Raw genomic sequence first — 17,669 nt, forward strand, 5'->3', positions numbered from 1 at the left:
TTTTTGGACAATAAGTATAAAACTCAGATGTCTGGATTAATTGACTGTTTGTAATCCTGAATGATTTACCAGCAAATCAGACTTTTGAAGGATAAAGCAAAAGTATGAACAAAATCAGGGAGGTCTGTGAAAGTAGGGACAGTGACAAGTATGCATTACTCCTCAATGGGATAAATCTTACTGCTTCTGCTGTTTGATGACTGCTAAACAGCAGTGACTAATCTGGTGTGGCAGTACCAATGTTGCACAAGGCATTGCTGTTTGCTGAAATTAAGTACATAACTAGTACTGCTGTGGCTTATGCATGCATGTTGTGTGTGTGTGTGTGTGTGTGTGTGTGTGTGTGTGTGTGTGTGTGTGTGTGTGTGTGTGTGTGTGTGTGTGTGTGTGTGTCTGTGTAAAAACATCAATGATTTTATCTGTGCATGCACCCAATAATGCCAGGACACAGACATTATTCTTCTGTGTATCAGTAAAAAATGTACCTAACAAGTAATTATATTTTGAAAGTAAGACAGAACATATATCACAGAACATTCAGACACTTAGATATTCTGAGCCTGGTTGCCCCACTCACCAGACTGTCTAAATGGATAATGGGGACTCCCTTTATCATCCTTGACTCTGTGGGCCCCACCAAAGCTGTTGCTTGTTGGAGAAAAATGTATCAATTTTCTGAATACGCTGTTTAACCTGAATGGTGCTGAGATATGACCCTTTTAGGATAAAGCTAATAATAGCCTCTGTTTACAACCACACCCATTCTAAAACCAGCCCTGCTCAAATGTGTGTGTGTACATAAAGCTGCTACAGGTTATGCGGGATAGAGATTGTGTGGATATTACATCTTTAATTTTCATCACAGTCAAACCTTAGAGGTGTGCACATGAAGTCATTATAGCTTGTGTCTGAGCTGAGGGCAGTGTTTCTCACAGACCTCAGAGGTATACAAAGAAGGTTACTATAGCTTGTGTAAGAGAGGTGTACTGTCTAGGAGCAACAAATTTGAATATTACTGAAATCATTCTCACAATCACTACTAGGCACATATACGTGGCTACCTTTGACGGCTGGGGTGAAGAACATGCTATGTATATGTATATCATCAGTCACTTGAAATATATGACAAAGGCAATTTAAATCTCTGCTTTTATCCCAGTCTAACACCAGAGGGATGCATAGGCAGTGACTTGTCTTTATTAGAGAGTTAGGGAGGTAGGCAGTATTTCCAGATAAGGCTTAAATATTCTCACAACTACTGGCTTGTTAGTTTACTGTAAGCTACAATTTTGTCAGCTTTGAAAATTAAGCCTTGGGCACAAATCATGCCTTGAAAGAAAAAAATAAGACTGAAATTATTTTTTTCTTCATAATTTTTATTTAGGCAACCATTGGAGTAAAATGTTAAAAAAATGCATCCCAGACCATCTGTAAACCTGTGGCTTCTTGGGCCCTGACTTGAGTTATTTTCTAAATGGTTATTACTGGGCTGTCTTGTTCAGGAAAGGTGTGTTGAAGGATGCAAGGAAAACTAAAGCTGAACCACAACAGTGAATTTCTTTCCTTAATCATAATTTCTGTTCAAGCTATTATTGGATGAAAAGATTGTGTAAAATGCACTTCAGAGCATATAGAAAGTTATGGCTTCTTGAAAAAGCTTAGAGTAAGGCAAAATGTGAGATAAGGAAGAAAAAGGTAACATGGATGGTATGGGGAGCCCAAAAGGAGAAGAACTCAGAGGAGAGGACTGGGGTGTGTGTGTGTGTGTTGAAATGTAGGCCCAGTCATCATTTCACTTTAAGTCCAGACCTGTACATAGACTTGTTGCAATGTATCACTGTTGCAACTAAGTGCCAGTAACTCTAACTGCCCCTTTGTTAGACAGCTCAACATAGTGATAGTGTGATACATAGGCCTGTTGTAATGTAAAAGCTTGTAGCTGCAGGTCTGTCTGTGGATACTGCTCCTAAAAGTTTGCAGCATGAAATAAAAGGTTGCTTAGGATGGATGGCATTGTTAGGATGATGCTTATACTGTAGGGGCCCCAACTTGACATTTGCTGGGGGCCCCCAAAATGCTAACACCGGCCCTGAATTTATCTCATAACAGAACCAATGGTAACTATTGTTCACCTGTTTAGGTGTACATCTTTAACTGATTTCCTTTTTCCCTTATCCTTTGATGAATTACTTTATGCATCTGATCATTTGATTTTATTCACAACAGGGAAAGAAAAGATATTACTTAATTGCTTTTTTTGGCTTGCTGATAAGTGTTCAATTAATGTGTGATCTCCTTACATGATAGAGATCACAGATGACTGCAGGATCCCAATTCCCAAATTCAGTGGGAGAGCATGTGTGTGTGTGTGTGTGTGTGTGTGTGTGTGTGTGTGTGTGTGTGTAATGCCCCACTTAGTTATGGCACTTGTCAGAGTCAAATGCTATACCTTAAGTACAGGAGGTAAGAGCCTTAATCCAACTGCCAGGCCCAATTTCATATTGATGCAAAACCTATTGTTCTGTTAACATTTTAAGTGATTTAGAGTAGGCTGACAAGAGAAGACAAAGGGGGGTCAAAAATGAGATGTAGTTGTCCTGCAAGCATGTAGCCCCCCAATAAATAAATAAAACACTATGCTAGATGCTGCAATATTTCTGATTTGTGTATGATCTGTGGCTTACTGAACAAAGGCAATAGCACTTACATTGTCTCTTAATTGTTTTGCTTTATTCATTTCACTACAGAATGAATTCCTTCATTAATAGTCTAAACATGTTGCATTTCAGTAATGTATTTTTGCAGTACCTTCTTTAGATCCTCCAGCAAATGCAAAGGGTTTTACATTTGTCAAGTCATATAGTCTGCATTATCTAGAGTGATGATCAGATCCATATGATCTTCGGCATCCCTTATGCAGTCATTGTTGCATATTATTGTTGTACAGAATTCTCTACAAGATTGGATTGTAAAAGATTTCTGCATTTTAGGTAAAAGTTGTTAGTCTGACAGTTAGCAGAGAGGAATAAAGCTCTGACTTGTTAATTTGCAGCTTTCTGTAACAAGGGTGCAGGTGTTGAATCCTCCTTTCATTTACCTCCTCTATGACACTGAGCAAGTCATTCAACCAAACAATGCTTTGGAGCAATTGGGAATTTGTGCTAGGTTCCTCATGTTCCTGCATGTCTAGTAACTATGAACCTGCTGTCATTGCTTGCCAAACATTTCCTATTGCATTGCTGATGTAGTTCAGGAAATGTTATGGAAATATCACCCACACACTATTTTTCATTGCAACACAGGCAATTTATTCTTCAAGGGCAGCAGGTAGCACAACTGTAGTTGAAGCACATAAATGCAAAGTTGTTTGCCAGGAGTGACCTCTGCATTAGTAATAGCTCTTTAATGGAGAATTATTCAGATGACTTTTACTTCTGCAGAGGCTGTGTATATTGACTTTGCATATGTTACCAGGTGGATAATATTGCTTATACTGTTATAAATACTCTTCTATTTAAAGTGTGCAGCACATTACTGGATCATATGGTATTATGGAAGTGATTTTTATACAATTTCATATAGTTCATCCAAAGCTATCAATAAAGTATATGTATTTTATTTCTTCATAATAATAATAGACGTACACAGTCAGCAAAATGGTTATCACTTCTGGTGAGGGTGGGAGGCTCTCTATGGATGAAAGTACTTATGGTACCATCTGGTCCTTTTTAAACAGTCAATCTGGCTTTGCAAGGTGTGTGTGTGTGTGTGTGTGTGTGTGTGTGTGTGTGTGTGTGTGTGTGTGTGTGTGTGTGTGTGTGTGTGTGTGTGTGTGTGTGTGAATTAAGCTGGAGTACTTTGGTTACTATTTGTTTGTGTGAAACAAATTTGAAATATGTGACCGGTCATTATTATTATTGTTATTAATTTTTTGACATCAGCATCTGAGAAGGATTTAGTCAAAAATGTAGCTGCTAGGTTTTGAGGATGTGTGAGTATATAAATATACACACACTGGCCAGATCTATTTTCAATGAATATATGTTTCAACTGTTGCTCATGATTAGTCTGTTTTCAATGTGAGACAATTTTGTTTTGTTTTATTTAGCAAAAAGCCATCAGTGTTTCTGCTGCAAAATTTCAAATAAGGGCTTTAAATTAAAACTTTGTAAGCATTGTAAAAGTAAAGAAGAAAATAATATGCACATTGACATGTTTGAACAGTATTTATGTAACTGAGGACATGCAGCCAAGTAATGGGATACTGGAATGTTTGTGGTGGGAAGGGCCTGGTCAATTACCCTGCCTAGGGCTTCATTTAACCATGATCCGTCTTTGTCTACTGGCAATTCATCCTCCAAGGAAAAAAGAAGCTGGGCAGTCACACAGTAGCCATTGCACAAATGAGTGTCGATTATACAGTTTTGAAAACAAGCTTGGTTCCCACATTTTTGTTACTGCTTAACATTGCTAATTATGTCTCAGTCAAGCATTATTAGAAGCCTGCATGTGTACAGAAACACTTGCACAATAACAGAGAGGTCTATTACATATGACATGCTTACTGGACAGAGCCTTACATCTCACTTGCCAGCATACCTCTCAACTGTACAGATTTTTAGTATATTCCTCCTAAAATTTGTACCTTTCTGGCAAATAGCTGACAATTGAAGTTATTAAATAATGACAAATATTTGAGTTTAAGACTCCACATCCTTCAGAAAATTCATGCTAATACAAAACCTATTATTCTATCAACTTTCTAATTTGTAAGAGCAATATTTAAAATCTGTCCCAATTTGTTCCCCCATCATTTTAGGCTTTGTCCAGATTTTTTGCTCTAAGAGGTTGAGAGGTATGCTTGCCAGTCACAAGAGCTCATGAAATACAGCTTGAGTGCACACATTCTTGTATGTAGATGTGTTTCTCAATTTATGAGTAAGTGTTTCAAAAAACACATCTTACCAGGGGAAACCACACTGCAACCTCCTTTTGGAGAGCAACCCCCAACTCAAACTTCATTATTTTTACTCTGAGTTCACCACCTCAAAGGAAGAGCAATCACCAATGGGCAATGTAAAAAATCTGTCTGACTTTTTCTCTGTGGTGCATGGACCTCAGAACACTTGACTCCTCACTATTAACTGAATAACTCATGGAATTCTTCACTATTTAGTTATTGCTTTTCATTTCTCCATTAAACTTTGGATAGTATGGCTTGGATGCAACTTCCCACTGACACACAAATCTTCTGAATTCCTGATTTCTGCATTGCAGACCATTATCAGATATAACAACATTATATAACCCCTCTGTCTCACACTTGCATTTGTGTCTGTCAGTTTGATTATTTCAAGGAACTTGGAATAATTGATTCATAGGTTCATAGTTAAATACTAGGCCAGCTGCCCTTACTGGCCATTTTAAGCCTAGCCAGTTTTCCTTTTTGTGCTCAAAATAATCTGTTCCACTTGGTTATAAATTGGCCTCACCCATCCCATGGCTGATAATGATATATTACCCTAATCAGAATAACTGGGATCATACCATAGATAATTTGAGAGGACCCATGCATAGGATATAGTATTGATGAGTTGGCTCTGTCCATTAGTAATACAGGGGTAGTTGCTGGGCAAATTTTCTATTTCCCATCCACAGATCTAAGCTGTGCTTGAATATGGACAGGGATGAACTTTGTTTTATGTGGATGGGGAGTCTGTTCCACAACACCAGTATCCTCTGTGAGATATACCTGTCTCTACAAACTGTTCTGTTGATGTTGCAGAAGAGGTTTAGATCACTAGACCATGTATTTCTGATGCAATTTAACTTGCTGATGTGCAGTAAATCCATCAGTAATGGGTCGGAGGATGCCTTATACACCAGACAGAGGTCACTTCTTAGCAGTCTGTAGGATACTGATTATAGTGACAAGGCTTTGAGTCAGTCCATGTAGGACATGTTATTTAGGCCTTGTATCCTTTTAGTAAGGTAACTCTGTGGACATTTCAATTGTTGCATGTGTCTGGATTTCCCTTTAATTGTTTTTCTTTTGACGGAATTTCTTTGTCTATTTCAGATATGGTCAAATAAATGATGTAACTGCTATCAACTGATAAGATAACTATTGACAAGAATTAACAGGCAACTAGACCTACAGCAATCTAAACATCACAAAGGTAGTCTCTGGAGTTTTATTTTTCATGTAGATCTGGGTTGTCTGGTCCTGGCTACTAGAGATGCCACCAAACTGTGGTACTTGTGAAGCTGCCAGCCCAGCTAGCTAGAATTTTGTAAATAATTCTATGTCATTGTAAATATTAATATGATCCATAGGCTTGTCTTACAAATGTAAGTAAACTGTATGTTATGTGCTGAGCTTCAAAAATGTAACCACAGTGCACCCTACTGGAGAAGAGCAGAAATGCATGTAGACTATATGCCTATGCAAATGTATGTTTTCATGGTTGCAGTTGGAACATACAGAGTTAACTTGCAAAACTCTAAGAAAATAGATTGACAAGTAAAGTGTTTTATGACTGTGTTTTCCACAGCAAAGAGACAGAAGGTCTGAATCTAGAAATTCTTTCTATTGTCTGGAAACATAAATAATACACGTTTCAAGGGTAAAAGTATTTAACTGGTTTTACAACTTCCAGTTCCAGGCAACTTCTTAGGGATAAGTATTTTTGACACAGAGGTGTTAATTTTAAAGTTTCTGTTAACCTGGGAACTAAAGGCAGAAGTGACAAGAATGATGTAATATGAGATAACACAGCAGAAATGTTTGATAGTAATTTAAGAACTATCTCAGAGGGTGAGTCTGTGCAGTTTGTATTTGTCTTTGGATCTGACAACATCCATTCAGCACTTGCATTTGCTTTGCTCTGTAAGTAAGACTTAGATTTACAGTGATTTCTCTTAGAGATAGATAGGAATATAGTAAGATTAGTTTAGATGTGTTCTGTATTTATGTGAGACTGTCCTGCAATGTTGTTTTACAGTATTTCCTGTGATTCGAACTCTGTTGTCACTGTGTTGAGTTATTGAGTATTGTCTTGTGCTTTTACTATTTATTATTAAATATATTTAAACCTTTTAATTGGAGCTGGTTTGTTTAGAGATATTTGAGATCCTAGAGTACTTGAATATGTGTTTGGTGACTCTGTACAGGCCACTCTTAAATAGCCTTAAAAGTTTGGTCACACTTACCATTTGGATAATAGCAACATTACACAGTAGAACTGGTCACACTTTGGGATGGGCCTTATAGTAGCTGATAAATAGTGGTTTGTGGCAGCTAGTACTACATTATAGTCTGGGCAGAAGGGGGCATAGCTAGAGAACCTGTGCCAGCCTTCCCCAGGATTGGGAATCAAATCTCCAAGTGTGTGTGTGTCAGCTCCTTGGGCAGGCACACAAAGCACTGGTTACACAGAGAGGGTGCTGGAGGTTTTGGCTTGGCCATTTGGCTGAGATCTTAACCCTATAGCTGTGCCAGTGGGGAGTCTTATTGGGGATCTGGAGAGAGAGGGAGAAATCAGCCCTAGACTGACTGATATCTCTGTGTGCTCTTAAGGGAAATTGTAAATGACTGTGTGTGTACTTGTCATCTTCCCAATGTGCACATCCCACACTGGTGTTAGTAGTGAAGATTGAGGGTCCTTGATTACTGGGCCAGTGCAGCGGCATCACAGTACTATTCAGTTCTGTTTGTACATTAGGCTTATTGTTGTAGGGGTGACCAATTTCTTTAATCTTTTTATATGCAATGTTATTTTTCTATCCTCTTTGCTAACTTTAAACTTGCATGCATTTAGAAAATATTGCCATTTTCTGTGCAGATTCCAGAATTTGTGTGTATGCCTGCCAGGGTTCCACTTCTGTTGGAGTTTTGATCTAGTGCGCCCATCCGCTAATCTTAGCTCAGTGGGCAGCACTCTGTAAGAATCTGTTGTACGCTAATAAGTTCTGGTGGCTGTGTTTGCTTCCATTTCTTTGTTATGTTTTTTTTTACAATATTATTATAACAATATTAAAGTTAATAGGGCATTCGCGGGGCGGGGGTGTAAGCATGTGTTTGTTAGTCCAACCTAAATGATAATAACTGCAAGTCAACATCCAATGGTTTTTGAAATATCTTATGAGGCAACTGTTTAAGTTGAGTTTCTAAATTAACGAAGTTGGGGTGTGTAAGGAATATATGTAGATAATTGCCCTCTTCAGGAGAATCACAGTGCGAGCAGTCCCCAGTGATTGCTGGGAGAATTTGTCTTGTGAAGACACTACCATCCAAATATCCTAAAGTTTCTGTCCCTAGTGGAGGAGTATAGACATTTCATATATCTAAGCCATTTCTGCAGTTCTATCTGGGTGTTTAATTATCTCTCCCAGACTGCTTTAATTTTTTTGTATTTGTGTGTGTTTGCGGAGCACCAGTGCCTTATAGAAGCCAGATACCTTTGAATCCCCCACTCAATCTTTGTTCCTAAAATGGCTAATTAGTCAGAAAAGGTCATTTTCCCCCCAGAGCTACATTTTTATAACATTCCCTCTATCTCAAGGACACTCTCAATCCCTGGTATTCTGGGTGGAGTATCTGTGAAAGGCCATATTTTGCTTTACCTCTTGCCATGCCAATATTCTTCCATTATCTGATATCTGATATCTGTGCTGTGGCTTCTTCCCCAGCTTTCTCCAGTTACTCATGAAGGCAGTACCTTGGTTTCTGAGTTTGGGTCAGCCTATTTACAGGACAAATTCCCTCCAGTGGCTTAGGAGTGGGATTTTAAATAAAGTTCCTAGTTGCTGCAAGAGTGGTTTCATTGGAGGAGGGTGGCCCAAGGGGACCTGCTTGAAAACAACTAAGTCCAAGCAATCTATTGCAGGTGGGATATCATATCTTTCCATACTGCTTTGTAGGTGTTAGAAATAATGTTCATTCCTATAGTGAAGGCAGTTGTTCCCCAAAAAAGTAGCATATCTGGGTTCTATATTACTCCCAGATGTCCAGGTAATGCCAGTTTTTCCCAAGCCACCCAGGGGCAGCCTTTCAAATTAAGATTTTAGATAGTTTTATAATCTGCTTTCTAAGTGGTTCCCCTAAGAGGGGAAGCCAGAACTTGCATCAAATATAGCAAAAGGGGTAGGACAAACCAATTTAATGACTGGGCATTTTGACCTAGGTCCAAAGGGAGTAGTTTCCAGTTCTGCAAATGTGCTACTATTCTGTGCAGAATTTTCTGATAGGAAGAGTGACTGACTGTTGCCATGTGTCTGCGATCCATACTCCTAAATATTTTCCTTTGTTGTTCACAAGTAAGAAGGTGTAACTAAATGTCAATTCCTGCTGAAAATTTAAATTGAAAGCAACTGCTTTAGTTTTCTGGATGTTGGTATAGCTTGCAAAATGACCAAATGTGTTAAATATGGAAAAGAGTTGTTAACTCTTTGGCTGGGTGAGAGAGTGTGAGTAGGATATCATCTGCAAATAAAGAGATTTTTAACTTGTGAGGACCCCAGTTATAGTCTTGTATAGAAGACTCCCTAGTTGCCTGAGGTAATGGCTCCAGATAAAGTGCAAACAGCAGAGAAGACATAGGACAGTCTTGTCTGGAGCCTCCTGTGATCTCAATGGGGATAATCCTGCAGAGATCTTCATTACTGCTGTCAAACCTGGCTAGATATTCTGCATGAGGTTAATAAATGCTTCAGGAAAGGCCATTCTTTTCAAAACACTATAGAGAAAAGACCATTCTACTTTACTGAATGCCTTCTCCTTTTTTTTTGTTGACAGGGAAAGTCTGACTAGGACAGAGCCTATCTTCATGGAGGCCCAGGGAGAAACACTCCAGACACATGTCTTTGGAATGTGGGAGGAAACCAGGAGTGCCCGGAGGAAACCCACACAAATGCAGTGAGGATATGCAGACTCCACACAGAAGGCACCCCAGCCAAGAATTGAACCAGAAAACCTCTTGCTGTGAGGCGACAATGTTAACCGCTGCACCACTGCACCACCTCATCTAAACTTAATAATAAGAGTGACTTCCCTGTTTCCTGACAGTCATCCAAAATACATATAGAAGGTAGTATGTTATCATACATTGGGTCTATATTATATTCTCAAAAGCCAACAATGTTGAATCTGACATTGTCGACACGAGAATATCAAATGCTCAGAATCTTGAGCGTGTAAACGGAAATCTCCGTAAGGGGAGATTTCCATTTACTGCAATGTAGTGCGGTCTCTGTGTTGGTATATTTAAGTAGCAGGGGGTGTGAGGGGCATAGTCCCCTAAGTGGGGGGTGCAGGGAGGCTTGCCACCCTGCTTAAACCCGTTAGGGTACTTTTTTCTTTTTTTGTTTTTGTCTTTTTATGAGGTCGATGTTTGAAGACATCGACCATATGGTGTCGACCATATGTTGTTCGATGTTTTCAAACGTCGATCTTATAATATAGACCCCATACATTTGATGTCCCTCATTAAAACCACATAGTTCTGTGTGAATTAAGATCAGCAGAAATGTAGCCAATTTCTTGGTAGGAATGGTCATGAAGATCATGTAGTCACAGAGATTGGATGGCAGGATTCGGGAGACACTGAACTCTTACTTTCTTTTAGTACAGGAACAATAAGTATATGTTTCCAAGACCATGAGGGGCTTCTCCCTCTAATATTCCATTCATCAGAACCCTCCATTTCCCCAATATCTCTTCCTTATATATTTTCCATATGTCCCATGGGATGTTATCAGGTCCTAGAGACTTACCTGTAACTTGGTATTTGTAGATTTCCTGCATTTCTGCATCTGAGATGGGGGCCATAAGTCTGTCCTTCTGAGTCTGTGTCAATACATTTAAGGTAATCCCATTTAGACATTTTCTGTTCCTTCAGGGATCAGGGACTCATGATCTTGAGTGGTATGAAGCTGTGCATAGTAGGTTCGTAAAGTATTCAGTGCTCCCTCTGGTGTAACCTGCCATTGCTTTTGTGTCATTTCCCTGAGTTTTGTCATCATTCTTATTACAGCCTTCTGTCTAAGCTCAAGTGCAAGTGCCCTAAGAGCTTTTGGGGTGTTTGCAAAACCAATATGCTTAATAGCTGATTTATAACATATGTTTTAGATCCATCTTGTTTTGCAATTCTGCTTTAATTTCTCTAAGTCTGGCGGATGCAGCTTCATTTCTGTGACACTGACTCAACTGTAGTATGTGCAGTTTCCCCAGTAGTTCTCTGTACTGTTTGTTTGCTTTTGCCCTAGCTTGTTTAGTTCCTCTTGTATGGTTTATTTGAGTTAACTTTTGAGCTCATCCTGCCCTTCAGCAGTTACCACTTGCATTTTGGATGCATTTATTTTCACTGCCTCAGTTAAGCATTTAATGCAAGACTTTTGCTCAGGCAAGTATTTTCGGAACCTCAAATGTTTTGCAAGATTCTTCTCAGTCTCCAAGGTCTAGCGGGCCTGCACTGGGGCATGATCTGATTTGGAAATTGGCTGAGTTATAATCTTGATGAGTAGTAAGTAACCCTGGGTTAGGGAGTGGTGCACTACCTGTGTTCCTAACATCCATCCATCCCACTGAAGCTAAGTAGGGTTTGAGAAGTCTACCCTGACTTGTAATGTGAGTCCTGTAGCAACCACCCAAGACATATAAGGGGAAATCACCCATTATTATAGCTGTTCCTTCAGCAAATGCAGTTATGTGATTAAAAATGTGCTTGATTTCAGTAGGCCAATGTCCTGGAGGTAAGTGTATTGTAGCTATGGTAAAAATGTCATGTCTTCTCTAAATTTAAGTGCCACAAAGCAACCCTTAGTGTCTGAGATTTGACCTGTGATGTTCACCATGGTGTATTTGTCTATTAGGATTATTACACCTCTTCTTTTTGCCCAGAGTAGGAAGAAAAGTCAGCTACATAGTATTCCCTTCTTTGCAGCTATTTATCTTCCTAATCATCTAGGTGAGTCTCCTGAAGGGCTATTACGTCTAGTCGTAGTTTACGATATAGGAGAAAATTCTCCATCTCTTCACAGGATCATTCATGTCATAAACATTCCAAGTAAGAAGAGACCAGGATTTACTACAGTGGCAGGTCATGTAGCCTTACAAAACAAAACACCTACATTGTGCTAGTGGCTCGCGCCACTTAACCCATTATCCTGGCTCCCCAAATGTGCCAAGAAATGTGAAACTGTTAAACACATTTCCCTCTTCTTAATATTAACTATCCCAAACTGCTTTCCAGATAAATGTAGAAAAAGACAAACAGAATCATACAAGCTATGTGCAAACATTATCTTACAATGGTAACTTCCTAGGAGGGATTCATGCACCATTAGGCTGCAAGATAGCCATCATCGTTTTCCAACTCAAATAGCTAGTACACATAACACAAATGCAAAGTGACAGCTATGGTAGCTTGGGATGCCCACCTCCCTACAATTAGTAATGCATCATCAGCTTCTAAGGACCTCAAAAAGTAGAACATATTTTTAAGCATTATTTTGAATATATACTGTATAAGACCCACAATATCATCATCAGATTACTTCAAATGCATTATGACCAGAGCTTCTAACGGTTTATTGATTGAGTTCTGTAGATTGCCTGGGCAATGAACTGCTAAATGTTGTCCAAAATTATGTTTTGTGTCCAAAAAAATTATGTCCCATCTTTAGAAGCAATCATACTGGAGCTGTCCATGCTTCCATGAGAATCCTAGCTTTGTCCCTTAACATTGATTGCTTCTTAAACAATGGAAACAGATTCTGTATTTCCAGGAGTGGGCTACAGGTCCTGCAGGGTGAGGTAGTATCTGCTCCTGCCATGGTATCAGTGGCCCGTCGTGGGTTGCTCCAGTGTTGATCCTGCAAGGCTGGTGGTAGGTTTTATATGGCTTCTCTAGCACTTTGAGGGTCTTGATAATTTTAGGTCCACCCTAAAGAAAAAGTTTTAAAGTTGATGGACACAAACGTTTAAAGCGTATCCCCTGGACCTTGCATAGTTTCATGACTAGGAGATATGAAGCTCTCAGTCACCTAGTCAGAGATGAGCAGTCTTGTTCAGCAAAGGTTCTTACAGCTACCCATATTTTGTTATATGGTTGGCACAGCTTAAGCAGCATTTGGTCTTTTAAAGCATAACTTTCAAATCTCACTATGACACTATGATATGCCTCGATGAAGCTGAAGCACAGCATGTCCTATGTGCCCTTTCTATTCATATTGATCTTCGGCTTCCTCCATACCAGTCCATGTACCCAACCTCCTTTTTTACAAAGCTTGGGTAATCTCTACCTTTCAGGCATTCTAGGACAGCCACTAAGCTTATGTTTTTTTTTCTAGCTCGATACTCAAAGCCAATTAATCTTGCCTCAAGATATTCCTGTCGAGCAATATACTTGTGTGTTTCATCTCCCAGCAACTGAATGGCGTCCAATTGAGTATTCAGTGTTGTTGTTATTTGTTGAAGGCTTTCCTCAGTTCTAACAGCATACATTTGCAGAGTATCTTTCATTTCCCTTATTTCCTGCAAGAACTCTGTAAGTTCTGTTTTTTGTATAGGTGGGTTCTTGTCTGACTGAGGTTGTATGATTATTCTTGGTTCCACATGTTGCTCAGGCCCAGATGCTGTTGCCAGTTCTAGTGATAGACTTTTTGCATTAAGTCCTTCTTCTTCATGTGCCGGTCAGTAGACCTTTTGATATGGTGATACCTAGTCATCATGGGGTAGGATCAATTTTCTGCTGGTGCTTTACACAAAATGCTTCTATCGGTGGTGGAGTGCCCGAGTTGGTGTGTTTATCTCTCGGTTGCCATACCGGAAGTCCCACAGTAAATTTTTTTGTGAGTTCATCCATAGCTGTAGACAAGGCGGCACAGATGTACTAGACACACCAGACCAAGGTAATTCAGCTAAAAGCAAAGATAATTTATTTTGAAGGCAAAGAAAAAAATTACTAGACACTGTACAGAAAATATCATGAACTATCTTAGAATACCAGACTATGAAGTGCAGACAAACCTGTGGTCAGTGAAACATAGATAGCTGGAAAGAAACCCAAAAGGTCAGTGGCACAGGATTACTGATTACCAGGCTGTAAATGCAGCAAGCCAAACCACAATACTGCATATTTAAGACTCTTAAGAGAACACAAGTGTCACAGTATTCATAAGATATCACAGGCTTTCAGCAATTATCACAAATAGCTATATGAAAAACAAACCAACGACCTGAATCAAATGGAAAAAAAATCAGTAAACTAGATTACCTCCCATTGCTAGGTTGGGATGTGCCCAAGAACATCAACACCCTGATAACGTATAATGACTTCAGCTTTAAGATAATGAGACATCTAAAATGATAAAATGCTTCAATACAAGGGATTTCCTAGAAGTAATTTACTACATTGTTCTGTGTTCAGTCAAGAATATTTAATACATCCCTTAAATCTAACAGCCCTGTCTCTATTCTAAAATAAAGCAATACTTAAGATAAGAGTCAAGGAGGGCAAGAACCCCGAGTTGTATGCTTCTCACAGACCACCTTGCAGTTTTAGTACATCTGGGAGTAATTAGTAGTCTAATTACAATAGTCCAATTAGGCCTTATTATGCTATCATCAAATAAAGGATAATATTGAAAGGATTGTATACAGTAATGAAGGATATGGGAAAGGAGTCACATCCTGCCATTTTTCTAAGTTTCACCCCTGAAAAGATGATGAACAGTACTTTCTATGCTTTCTTGGAGTCTTTTCCAAGTAACATTAACTGCTTGGATGCATTTCATAACATTAAATAAGAAAACCATGCATGCATTTTAAGGGATATGTTAGCTTAAGTGGTCATATAGGATCCTTAAAAAAGGAGCGCAACTTTATTCCACATATAAATGAGTTATGCTGGCCTCTTCAAGAAGAAGAAGAAGAGGACCACTGAAGGGAGAGCGGGTACGGTGGAAAAGGAAAACCAAACTAACCAGAGAATTATAGAAACAAGCCAACAGAGAAGGATGAAAAAACTGCTTTTAATAAGCCCTAAATAACTTTTATCAAAGTTTTATGAAGGTCTGATAACTTCTTCTTTCTTTTCTGTAGCACTGCGCTTATAAGCAGGACCCATAGCGATGGTTAAGTTACAGGCCCAAACAGAACAGAACCTTTTTGTGTATGATTGATAGAGCATTAGGTTTAGTTGCTCACCTGTTACTTAAAGACCTGCAAACCTGGAGAAACATACATCCAAGATACCTCATTTAGAAGATGGTATTACTGGTTGTTGTTGTTGTTGTTGTGTCTTTCAGTTTATCCCGGTTAGGGGTTGCCACAGCGGAACTCCGGTCCACTAATGTTTGGTAGTGGATTTTTACATGCCGAGTTACAGGCCCTGATGCACAACCTTCAATGAAGGCACACCCATTCATGTATGCCTCCATACAGAAGACGCTCTAGGTGAGAGTCGAACGGGACAACGTCTTGCTGTGAGGCGACAACGCTACCGCAGCACCACTACCACGGGTACTACTGGTGCTTATTTTTATTGTTTTTGAATAAGGTGTTTGTTGCAGCAGATTAGGTGTTAAATTCTCACATATTGCTTAAGCACCTGTTAGGTTACCTGATCTAAGCTACTGAAAGTATCTGACATAGAAAGACCTAGTTTCTACCTAAGTACCTGTTAACCTACCTGATATTATGCCTAATTTACCCCCACATGGATCACAATCAGGTCATAATAATATTTGTCAGAATGGAGGAATGTAAGAGCCACTATTACATCCTGGATTCTGTCCCTTCTGTCTCTGGAAAGACATCTAATTGTCACCTTATTCTTATCCACCCTGTAGAGGGTGGACAATAGAGACACCTATTACTGAGACATTACCATGAGTGGATGCTGTCATAACTGACCTTAAGAAAGTTGGAATTTGCATACTTATGACTTTTTGCAGTATATGTGTTGTGGGTGTATAGGTTGAAAGTGGATGTATTGCTGTGTGAACTGATGTTTGAGGATTTTTTTCTTTTTGTTTTAATAGCTGAAGATTCCTAGACCTTATCCTGGAAGGATTAGGTGGTCTCTTAAAAACCTTGGCATAAGAGAATTTAGTGGAGGTATTCTGTGCTGTGTTCTGAGGTGAGATGTTAGCCTCCAAGTTTAGTAAATATATACACCTTTCACATACTGAATTTTTATGAGGTAGGAATAAATATTTTTTTTGCTAAGGATGAGGCAGTTGCTACATTGCTTCAACATGCCTAGTGCTGTCAGACTGGTTATAGAGGGGGCAAAAGCTGACTAAGACTTCATTATGGCCAGTGAAGATGAAGGGGAATGAGAAAAAACAGCTTAATAACTCACTCATGGTATCAGTGACAGGTGAGAACTTAATTTGTAAAGCAACTATAAATAAAGGCAAAAAATAAGTTCAGCAAATTAAGAAACAAACACAATAAATGCAGTGACCAAATGCTACGATCTTCCTTTTCATTCATTTTGAAGAAATGAACAGGTAAACTTTTGGCTAATATGAATATGACTTATGATGGGCAATTTTCAATGTCTTTCCCCTTCTGATAATATAAATATTATTCCTGAATTTATGTATCCTGTAACTTTTAAAATAGATCCTGTTGCCTTGCTTTTATATAACAATACTGTATATGTGGCTAGTTGTTGCAAACCTCCTTTTATGTAAAGAAACTTCTAGGAAGTTAAAAGTAAGAATGTCTTAACATTTCAGAGACATATGAAATGGGGGTGGGTCTTTGCATATACATGTTTTAGCAACGGCTAGCACATATAATGTATGTTTCAGTGCTTTGGGTAATTAGGAATTCTGCAAGGGATGGAAACCTTAATTATGTCTGGAGTAAAAAAATATTACTGTCAAACCTTTTCACATACCTTTTGTCCACCTGGTTTGAATTAATTAAACAGGTGAATACCTGAATTAACTACTAAATAAATTAATTAAATCAGTTAAGTCCCTGTTAATAGGGAGATTGTGGGGGTGTTAATTATGTTATTTAGAAGTGGAAAATGAAGTGCATGGGGTTTTCCATGATAAATTGATTCATGAAAATCTTAGAATTTGCTTGTTCAATAAATTGTCCCTTTTATTCATCACAAGCCTTTTTGATTTTTTTTCTTCTTCTTTATGTTGTCCACTTACCTTGTGTGATTACTCTCTATACTTCTTACAACCTAAGTGTTGCTTTACATAGGCGTTTTACCATATTTAGCAACTCCAGGTATACTCACAAAAAACAAAGCTGAAACAGCACTTGGTAGCGGATGCAAACAATTCCAACTCCAGGTAAAAGTATTCACTAGACGTGCATGTTATCCAGGGAATGGGATTGCTAGATTACCATACATTATTTCATATGCCATTTTTTGCATCTACATTACATTATTTTGGTTTACTTTTATATGTATGGCATTTTGCTCTCCCTGGCACCAGAGAAAGTATGATACTCACTGATCTGCCAACACTAACCAAAAAGAATCTATTCAAATTCTGCAAAACACGCATGAATTACAAATACATGCTGTAAATAGACAATAAATGTTGTTAAAACATCAATGTTTTCACTGGAAGCTTTCTTCATAAAGAACCTGTTTGATATATATGTACATATATGTATATATACGTGTATA

This window comes from Protopterus annectens, chromosome 6.part0 (genome assembly GCF_019279795.1).
Source record: "Protopterus annectens isolate FY-2018-M chromosome 6.part0, PAN1.0, whole genome shotgun sequence".
Taxonomy (NCBI): domain Eukaryota; kingdom Metazoa; phylum Chordata; order Ceratodontiformes; family Protopteridae; genus Protopterus; species Protopterus annectens.